The following is an 8432-nucleotide window of genomic DNA, read 5'->3' as shown; positions in this document are numbered from 1 at the left end:
CAGTAGGTCCAGGATCGTTCATTTTCTTAAAAAAAAAATTCCCCAGGAATTAAAAAGTGTAATATAGACCCAAATGGGCAATATCTCAAACACAAAGTTTATATTTGGTTCACATTACAGTCCAAGGTCAATTTGGTAGGCTAGGGTCAGATTTGGTAGGAGTATATTGGCAGAGGAAATCTATTTTGTATTTCCATAACACAAGTTATTTTTAGATCCACTCAATGATCTGAGAACTTTTTTAGCCAAGATGATTTTTCATTAATACAAGTACCTTCCTTCCTTCTTTTCATAAATAGTAAAAAAAAAAAAAAAAAAAAAAAAAAAATTTCCTGTTACTCATTCCCCATGAAACAGTTAAAAAGCCAAAGAATAATTCCCATTCCAAACTAATTTGTAAATGCCCCATTACTGATGGTTTCCAATTAGTAACACAAAATGAAGAAGACCTAATGTCCTCAGTTCTAAAACACGAACAAAACTGTGCTAATTGGTTATTTATTTTAGCTTACTGATAGAAACGAGTCAGGAGCACATGAGGTAAATTGCACTAAAATAGAGAAACTGGCTAACTTTTTATGTAAACCACTTAAAAAAGTGTCTAAAAATAAGTGTAAATCACTAAAAATACCAGTGTGAGTCAAACTCCAGGAAATGCAGACTGTTGCTTGTTGTGTCTCTGCATTTCAAATGATGTTTAGGAGAAGAAAAAAAAAACCTACTTCTCAAAAAAGACAAAATATGCAACTCTACACATAGGAATGTGAACTTTTAGAGAGAAGTTTCCTGACACCATGGAAATGCTGAAGGTGTCTAACTAGAAGATTTCTTGTTCTCTTGATTTTAAGAAGGTCTCACTGCATTCGTATGCCATGCATCAGTTTCTCATAAGCAGAACACCAAGAATGTATTAGTCTGAAAAGGTCAATGAACTACCTCTCATCTACACACTTGGTGATGATAACTACCAGTGCCTGCCCTGTTGCCTTTGGTCCCTAATAATTGTGATGGATGGAGAGGGATGGGGCCTATTGTTAGCAGTACCTCTACTATATTGGTAACCAGTCTGACACTTAAGAATGTCACTGGAGATATCCAAGGTCACAAGGCTTCCTAGTGAGAGAAGCATGGCTTGAACCTGATTTGCAATCCTGATTAATACTCCCTTGGTCTTCTTATCACTCTATAAAGTTCCAAATTATTTCAGGAAAAGCTTATCCTCAGGAAATAATGTACCAAGTAGAGAATAGGCAATTGTTCTATTTGCTTCAGATTTGTGAGAAGTATTATTAGGTTGGATTATTTGTGAGAAGTAGTATTAGATGTGGGTTAAATAGCTGAGAAGCAGTTATTGAAGATATGCAACCATTGTTAGGATTTAATATCTCTGTGGTTTTGTTTTAAAATACTTAGTAAGCTGAACTAATCAATATGATCAAGTAACAGTCTATGAAATTCTATTTTAAAGCAAAGCTGTTAAAGAATCCAAAGATAAAATCAGAAACGAGGAAGCCCCTGCTAGTAATCCCCTTTATCATGTTAATGAAATTCAAACCAAATCATGATGAACATTCAGAAATGAAGGGTTTAAAAAGGAAAATGTGAAAATTGACTCTGCAGAGTTTCATTGAAAATCAAGTCTTAATAGCTGTGTTTTAAGATCATGAAAATGGAGGGTTATTGGACAGGCTTTTAACCATCATAGCAATAACAAGGTATCACTGTCATCAAGTAACATTGTTTGCAGTGAAAAGTGTGATGCATATTTTACCATTCTTAGTTGAAATAAACTGTCAGTATTATTATGCCCCATAGAATCAACCCAATAGCTTCCTATTCAGACCATCTTAAGGAACCTGTGGCTTCAATAATTCTCAACTTTGAAGGTTCTTCAGCAAACAGACACAAAAGCTGAATTTCTAACAATAGGGAATAGTTAATTGGATTATGATGTTTCCTTACACTGGCATATTATCTCATGAAGAGTTTTTATCGACAAGGCAAAAATGCTCATGATCTAATATTAACTGCAGAAAAATCATAAGAATTGAATTAGTTTGTGAGGGCTGCCATAGCAAAATACCATAGACTGGTCTAAACAACAGAAATTAATTACCAGTTCTGGAGGTTAGAAGTCAAGATCGAGGGGTCAGCAGGCTTGGCTTCTTTAAGGTTTGGGCCTGCAGATGACCACCTTCTTGCTGTGTCCTCACATGGCTTTTCCTCTGTGTGGGCTCACACCTGCTGTCTCTTCCTCTGCATATAAGAGCACCAGTCCTACTGGATTACAGCCCCCTTCTAACAGCCTCATTTCAATTTAATCACACCTTTAAAGACTTTGTCTCCAAATAAGGTCACATTCTGAGGTACTAGGGGTTGGGACTTTGCCACATCAATTTTGGGGGAGACAAAATTTAGTCCATAACACCAATTATATATAGAAAGGTTTTTCTCTGGTTATATGTGTGTATATTTTATGATAAAAACTAAAAGGAAATACAGCAAAAAGTTAACAGAATTAAATGAGTAGGGAGAGGATTTTTTTTTTTTTTTCCAATTTACATCCAAGTTAGTTAACATATAGTATAATAATGGTTTCAGGAATAGAAGTCAGTGATTCATCACTTACATATAACACCCAGTGCTCATTCCAGCAAGGGTCCTCCTTAATGCTTCTTGTCCACTTAGCCCATCTCCTCATCCAACACCCTGCCAGCAACCCTCAGTTTGTTCTCTGTATTTAAGAGTCTTTTCTGGTGTGCCTCTCATTCTGTTTTTATACTATTTTTGCTTCCCTTCCCTTATGTTCATCTGTTTGTATCTTAAATTCCACATATGAGTGAAGTCATATGATATTTGTCTTCCTCTGACTTATTTCACTTAACATAATACCCACTAGTACCATCCACGTTGTTGCAAATGGCAAGACTTCATTCTTTTTGAAGGACAAGGTTAATATTATTTTCATCCTTATATTCTTCTGAATTTTAAAGCAATGCATGCTTATTTAAAGAGGAATGAATCAAATTACTATTTGAATCAATTACAAATGAATCATTAAAAATAACAGGATTATCTGATTAGAGGAATACTGTTAACGGTAAACCAAAGGACTTCCATACTAACCTATCTATATCAATGATTATCTTTCTTTTTTTTCTTTCATTTCTTTTTTTTTTTAACTATGAACTATTTCTTCAACAAAAGTCTTAGGCAGTAGCTCAAGATATAATATTGGCAAAAGGAGAACTACTCTAGTTGATGCAAGGTCATTTTCTTTGTAAACTATAAAGAATTCTGTTGCCCACAGTAAATTTTTAAGTACTTTGAGGGCATAGAGTAAATCTCACTCATCTTTGAAATTTTAGTCCCTAGCATAGTGCCTTCAACTGAATGTGTACTCAATAAATATATCAAAAGACAAGACACTCAACTATCTCATAACTATTCTTTAAATAAGAAGACAACAGAAAGTGTACTAGATTTGAGTCAAAGTAATTTTGTTCAAGCACTTGTTCTGCTAAATATCACATGGGTAACTTTCAGCAATCCACATAAGTTCTCTGTGCTTTGGTTTCCTCATGTATTGGTAACAAAGAAGAAAAATCAATCTTCTTAGCTGGTCTAGGTTCAGGGAGAGAATTGCCTTTGTTTAGCAAAGGTCTGTGATAAGACACTAAGACACTTGGGATAAAAGATAAGATTCTAAGAACAGGAGCCAAGACAGGAAAAAAAAAAAAAGAAAAAAAAAAAGAAGGCTTAGTTTCTTTGCACAAGAAAATGAGATAAATAGATAAATTTGGTCGTTTGGCTCTTACTATTGAAGGGACACTGTGAAGAGAAAAAAAAAGTCAAAGAAGAAATAGAAAGGGGAAGAGAGAAAGATGACAGCAAGATGGTGAGAGTGTGGGGGAAATGTGAGATATTCCAAGCATTAGAAATCTCTGTGGCAAGCAGGAGAAAGGTTTAATGTACAATTTTAAGTTGTTTGCTATGTAAGGTGCAATTCTCTTACACTGGAGAGCTCTCTGTTATTGTTGATGGTAAACATTGGGAGATGTGGAAGAAGAAGGGGTGACTCATGAGAAAGAGCAAGTCCATCTCCAGAGTGGAGAAAAAGAACTAAGGCAACCAGGAGAAGGCAAGGCAGGAAGAATTTACAAAAAAACACTTTAGGAAGGACTTGGACTTCCACAAACCTGGATCGATCTTGTAAAATCTTAAGTGGTTTTGAGTTCTGAAGTGATAGCCTGGGTCATATGTTAAATGGGATCATTAGGTACTACTGCTGACTTTATAGATTTACTTTATCAATCAAATGAGATAATAACAGCTGGTATTTATACAGGACTTATTATATATGCTAAGCACTTTTGTAAGTGCTGTAAATATTTTTATTCTTTTGCCCCTCACAATGTCATAAGGCTCCTATTGCACATTTTTTTCTGCACTTTATAGGACAGTAGAAGTAACCTGCCCCAGTTCACGTAGCTAATAAGTAATTGATAGAGGCAGGATTCAAAATCTGTACTAACTACACTGTTATAGCCCAGAGTAATACAATAATGTGTGTAAACTGAACTATACTGTAAGTAATGCAAAGCATCTGTCTGGCACTTAGATTGAGCAATCCCAGCTAGGAAGAGAAAGAGTGGGAGAAGTATATAGGAATTGTGCCACCTGCCTTAGTAATCACCTCACAGGTGTAAGTTGTATAGGCTTTCCTAGGATGGCTTGAAACATCCTTCTGCTTAACGTCATGGAGATTGTGCCTGACATCAGAATTCAGCCACAAGGAGTGATTGGAGTTGAAATCCAGTATCCAAGCCACATGCCCATTGAGCTAAGCTACTCAAAGGGAACACTTCTGTAAATCTCACACCTTTGTAGTTTAACAGTGGGTCCTGCTTCTTCTCCCTCCTGACCTAACCAGCAGCTACCCATCATTAGAGATTCCCCTTCAACCCCCAGGGTCTCTCTACTTTCCCTTAGGCTCCTTACCCCATGCTCATACCGACGTTCTGCTTGAGTTCACTCTATCATATACCATCTCTCCCTCCCCACCTGCTCGTTGTGTGTAAGTCTCTTAAAGCCAAGAGCTTTTTGTTTCCCAAGCCCAAAATGCCCAGAAAACTGCTAGGAACACAGTAGGTCTTCAGAAAAAGTGGGTTTTTTTTTGTTTTGTTTTGTTTTTATTTCAATAAAGGAATGAAGAACCAAATAGATTCTCCTTGTGAGCAATGTGCTTGGCAACTGTAAGTCACACAGCCTGGAAGTGATTTTGTGTGAAAATCCTGAGCTGAAATTTAGTTTTAGCCCTGACTCTAACTAGCTTGATAACTTTGGGCAAGTTACTTAACCTTGCTGGCCCTCAAGTTTCCTTATAAAATCATTGGTTTGGGTTAAATTGATCTTTCAGGTCAATTCTAGCTCTTAACCTTCTATTAGCACTGTTTCTCCTCTGTCATAAGTTTGATTAATGAACACACAACCCTTATAACTCATTGGTCTACTAGGAAACTCAGGCAAAATGTTTGCCTTAAAATCATTATTTTTGTTTGTTTTTCTTGGTCCAAGTTCAAATATTTACAGTCCTTAGGCATTAATAACTTCTTTTCTATTATACTCTCACTAAATGTGTTCTTAGCCCCATGCTCCAGCATGTATGTCCTTATTACTAATGGCTCCACATATAAACTATGTGGCATTAAAAGAGAATGATTTTTCTATGATAGCTAATTGCTCCAACATTTCTTTTTTGAAATACTAAAAAAAAAAAAATAGCAATAGATGAGAGTGAAATGGCTGGAGATTTTAATGCCTTAAGCACTTTAACCTTATCCAACAGCTCAGGTCGATCTGCTTGGCAGACGTGCCAACAGGAGGGAACATAGCGGGTGGGAAACAAGATATTAACAGGCTCAAATGCATGGCAATTAGCAGTCCATTATCTCCACATCAGGGCTAGATTGGTTTCCCAATAAGCCTCTGAATTAACCAGCCATCACTTTCCAATGCAAATCAATTAAAGACATTTTACTGTATCATTTTCAGATTTCTTATAAGTAAATTTATTTATATTTGCTTAATTCCATGTATCTTTGATAAACTGGCATATTTAAAGGTCTTGTTGTACAGATATGATATATATCATTTCTGGGTGATTTCAAACCACAGAAGAAAAACAGTATGAATTTCCGCTTAACCTAATTTCATAGTTAATAATAAAAGATAAAAATAGCTGTTGATAGTGGTAGTATATAGTTTTAAGCCTGGCAAATATATATTTGGGAGGGCGCCTGGGTGGCGCAGTCGGTTAAGCGTCCGACTTCAGCCAGGTCACGATCTCGCGGTCCGTGAGTTCGAGCCCCGCGTCGGGCTCTGGGCTGATGGCTCAGAGCCTGGAGCCTGTTTCCGATTCTGTGTCTCCCTCTCTGCCCCTCCCCCGTTCATGCTGTGTCTCTCTCTGTCCCAAAAATAAATAAACGTTGAAAAAAAAATTTAAATTAAAAAAATATATATATATTTGGGAAATATTACAGCATAAATTACATATATAATCATATAAAATGTTCCTTTTGAAGTCTGTCACTTGTTATAACGTTTCTGTAAATGACAGCACCATCTTCCCATTTGATTTAAAACTTGGGAGCCATGTGCCACTGTTCTCTCTCGTCCATGACATCCAAGCTATTGCCAGTCCAGACTAATATTCCTTTCTTTCCACCACTAGAGACATGACGTCCTCTACTATGCTTACAACTTCCTTTCCACCCCCACAAAGTCTTCAGCAAAGGGGAAACTTTGAATATACGTCTGGATCCTTCCCTTGTGGGAAGCAGTGTCGTTCTTCTGCAGTTACAACTAGCAAGTACAACGGAGAACAACATGTGCTGCTATGGAATAGGCACAAAGAGAAGGACGAGACAAGGCAGAAAGAGGGTGGGTTGGGATTTAGACCAAGTTAAAGCACATATCAGAGGGCCAGAGGGCCCCAGCTGAAAACTGAGTTTCACGATGTGATTACAACTGCTTCCTTGCCTCTGCATTGCTATTACCATCACTGCTTAATTTTTTAATGCCTGCTACATATTGAACACTTTGCAAAACCCTATGCAAACAGTACCTCTTAGCTGTACCTCACAAATGATAGGAATAACTGTTCGTATATTACATATGGGATAAAAAAGGATAAGAGAGAATAAGATGGCTCCAAAATATTCCCTGCCTCCAGCCTTGATACAGGTGTTGAAGCCCCTTGCTAACGGGCTCTCACTTGTTTTGTACCTGCTGAATAACACAGAAACTAAGCCCTGACAATGTGATAAATAAATGGGAGATTAATCCAGCTTGGGCCATAACACACCACTGGTCAGCAAGACTGATTTGACTATCTGGGTGTTTCAAATTTTCTTTCGTCTCTCTCTGCACGATGCATCTTCCTACTCAAACTACAGCCTCAGTCAAGACCACTTTCAACGTTTATTTATTTTTGGGACAGAGAGAGACAGAGCATGAACGGGGGAGGGGCAGAGAGAGAGAGGGAGACACAGAATCGGAAACAGGCTCCAGGCTCTGAGCCATCAGCCCAGAGCCCGACGCGGGGCTCGAACTCACGGACCGCAAGTTCGTGACCTGGCTGAAGTCGGACGCTTAACCGACTGCGCCACCCAGGCGCCCCCAAGACCACTTTCATCAAGGCATCTGGCATTCTATTCAGTTTTGCAAGCCACATGAACAGAGAGTCTCTGTATGCATCCCCATGGTACCTCATCAGCTGGATCCTCTTCCACGAATTGAGGATCCAGAAAACACATTAGGGATTTGGACACCAGAGGTTGTTGGGTGCTTTGTTACAAATACCAGGTGTTGTTACCTGAGTTTAGGGGAACAGAGTCCCAATTACCGACAAGCCACCTTTCAATTTAAAGAGCTATCCGGGTGGATGTAGATACCTCATAAGGGGATACAGCTTGTCAAGCAGAGTGCAAGCTGGATTTTATCTCACATTCATCCCCTTGATCTGGCACAACTGCACAACCATACATAGCAACCCTGAGACTGAACTTGGTGAAAATCCCACTGGAGGGGCCAAGCATTGCTAAATAACAGTAATAAATGATAATAATAGTAATAAATTTGAACCAAATTTTCAAAGGCTTCCTGAGTTTTCAATGCGAGATGCCTTTCTGCAACAGCTGTATGACCAAGCCAAGATCTGGATATAGACAGATAGAGGATAGATAGATATATAGATAGATAATAGATGATAGATAGATGATAGAATTAGAGATCTGTAATCTCCACATACATACCTTTTTTTCGTAAGGGTAGTAAAATGCCATCATAGCATTTTTCTGGACTCTTGTGAATAATCAAGTGATGACATGATGTGTTTCTCATGATTAGTAGGCAAAGGGTAATTAATCTAT

Source organism: Leopardus geoffroyi, chromosome C2 (assembly GCF_018350155.1).
Source record: "Leopardus geoffroyi isolate Oge1 chromosome C2, O.geoffroyi_Oge1_pat1.0, whole genome shotgun sequence".
In the NCBI taxonomy this organism is placed as follows: Eukaryota; Metazoa; Chordata; class Mammalia; order Carnivora; family Felidae; genus Leopardus; species Leopardus geoffroyi.
Note: the sequence above shows the minus strand (reverse complement) of the source record.